This window comes from Triticum aestivum, chromosome 3B (genome assembly GCF_018294505.1).
Source record: "Triticum aestivum cultivar Chinese Spring chromosome 3B, IWGSC CS RefSeq v2.1, whole genome shotgun sequence".
Taxonomy (NCBI): domain Eukaryota; kingdom Viridiplantae; phylum Streptophyta; class Magnoliopsida; order Poales; family Poaceae; genus Triticum; species Triticum aestivum.
Genome location: NC_057801.1, coordinates 686,204,025 through 686,206,922, shown reverse-complemented (window position 1 = coordinate 686,206,922; position 2,898 = coordinate 686,204,025).

The following is a 2,898-nucleotide window of genomic DNA, read 5'->3' as shown; positions in this document are numbered from 1 at the left end:
CCCTCGAGGAAGAAAGCAAAGCATGGGCGTCGTCGGCGCCGCTCCAAGCCCTGCCACAGCAATCCCGACACAGGAGACGAAAACAATCCGGATGGTGCCGAAGATGAATACAACCCCGATCAGCCTGCCCTCGAGCAGGCCGAACAAGAAGACGGGCAGGTCAGCCCAGACGAACAGGCGACGAACGGATATCCGGAGGAGGACAACTACATTCCCCCCTCCGAAGATGAGATTAGCCTCGGCGACGACGAGTTCGGCGTGCCTGAGGACCCCACGGAGCAGGAGCGCTTCAAGCGCCGGCTTATGGCCACTACAAGGAGCCTAAAAAAGAAGCAGCAGTAGCTCCAAGCTGATCAAGACCTGCTCACAGACAAATGGACTGAAGTCCTGGAAGCTGAGGAATACGGACTCGAGCGCCACACGGCTGACCGGCCACCTCGTGGCTGGGATAAAACGGCATATCAGCCCGAATACCAGCCCGCACCCCTACGCCAATACACTACGGCCCGGAGCAATAGGCAGGACCTGCAAGATATACTGGAAAACAAGGAAGGACAGCCAAGATCGATCTATGGATCACGGGGGCGCGCCCCAACACGTGACGATGATCGTCACACCGGATACACTATCAACAAGTCCGGCTGGGCCGAATACAGCCAACCAAACTCATTTGAACTGCGTAGCCACATAGCCCGGCATAGAGGCGCCGCACACCCCCTCTGCTTCACTGACGAAGTGATGGATCATGAATTCCCAGAAGGGTTTAAACCCGTAAACATCGAATCATATGATGGCACAACAGACCCCGTAGTATGGATTGAAGATTTCCTTCTCCACATTCACATGGCCCGCGGAGACGATTTACACGCCATCAAGTATCTTCCCCTTAAGCTCAAGGGACCGGCCCGACACTGGCTAAACAGCCTGCCGGCAAATTCCATTGGCAGTTGGGAAAACCTAGAGGACGCGTTCCTCGACAACTTCCAGGGCACGTACGTGCGACCACCGGATGCTGATGACTTGAGCCACATTACCCAATAGCCCGGAGAGTCAGCCAGGAAATTCAGGACTCGGTTCCTAACCAAAAAGAACCAAATAGTCAACTGTCCGGACGCCGAAGCCCTGGCAGCCTTTAAGCATAATATCCATGACGAGTGGCTCGCCCGACACCTTGGCCAGGAAAAACCAAAGTCCATGACCCGCTTTTGCGCGGGCGAGGACAGCTGGTTGGCTCGCAGTAGCACCACGCCAATAAATTCCGGCACCTCAGATGTCCGCGACAATAACGGCAAGCCACGGCACAACAGACATAAGTGATGGAACAACGGCGACAACACTGAAGACACGGGAGTCAACGCCGGATTCAGTGGCTCGATATCCGGTCAGCGGAAAAAGCCGTTCAAAAGAAACAATCAGGGACCGTCCAGTCTGGACCGCATACTTGACCGCTCGTGCCAAATTCATGGCACCCCGGATAATCCAGCAAACCACACTAATAGAGACTGCTGGGTGTTCAAACATGCCTGTAAAATAAATGCCTAAAACAAGGACAAGGGGCTGCACAGCGACGATGACGAGGAGCCCCTGCATACGAACACGGGGGATAGAAGAAATTTCCTCCCAAGGTGAAGACAGTCAATATGATCGACGCCACCCACATTCCCAAACGGGAACGGAAGCGAGCACTACGGGACGTCTATGCGATGGAGCCAGTCGCCCCAAAATTCAACCCATGGTCAGCTTGTCTGATCACCTTTGATCGTAGGGATCACCCTACCAGTATCCGTCACGGCGGTTCACCCGCACTGGTCCTAGACCCAATCATCGACGGATTCCACCTCATGCGAGTCCTTATGGATGGCGGCAGCAGCCTGAACCTGCTCTATCAGGACACAATGCGCAAAATGGGCATCGACCCATCGAGGATCAAGCCCACCAAAACCACCTTCAAAGGTGTAATTCTAGGAGTAGAGGCTCGTTGCAGAGGCTCCATAACACTGGAAGTGGTCTTCGGATCTCCAGATAACTTCCGAAGCGAGGACTTAATCTTCGATATCGTCCCTTTCCATAGTGGTTATCACGCACTGCTTGGATGAACTGCATTCGCTCGATTCAATGCGGTACCACACTATGCATACCTCAAGCTCAAGATGCCAGGACCTCGCGGGGTTATAACAGTCAACGGAAACATGGACCGCTCTCTCCGTACAGAAGAGCATACTGCAGCCCTCACGGCAGAAGTACAATGTAGCCCTCGCGGCAGAAGTACAATGCAGCCTTCTTCGGCAAACCACCAATCCGGCGATAACAACCCTGAACACCGTCAAGCAATTCCGGAGTACCCCGCAACAAGATCGCCAGGCACGCCAAGAGCGCGACTAGCAGTCCGGCCTCCGCTCCAGCCCCATCAAGGCAGCATTCATGGCGCGCGTACACAATTACGCACTCAAAATACCATGGGCATAGGCGGAGGCGCAATAGTGACTCAGTCAACAGTGCGGTACATCCGCAACATACTTTAATAACCCCTGTTTATCTTTTAGGACACTGCTTTCGGGCAGCCTCTTCAGAAGAGCCGGATTGTCGGACTCGCATAGGAGAGAAAACCAAGGAGGCAAAAGGCTTTGCGCACAAAGGGAATACCCAGGTGGAATCTGTTCACGATCGTTATACCTATTTTATATACCTACATGCGGCCCGCCCTTGGATAGGACATGTTAAATAGTCCTATTTAATTCTGCTTAACGCATTCATTGTAAACATACTCTTAGACGTATTATCCATTAATGGGAAATAATATATAGCGTCAGCTTATTATTCCTATTTGCACATTTTCCCCTATAAATATTTATTTAATATTGCACCTGTACACCTTGGTACGTTCAGTTTGCCAGGGGC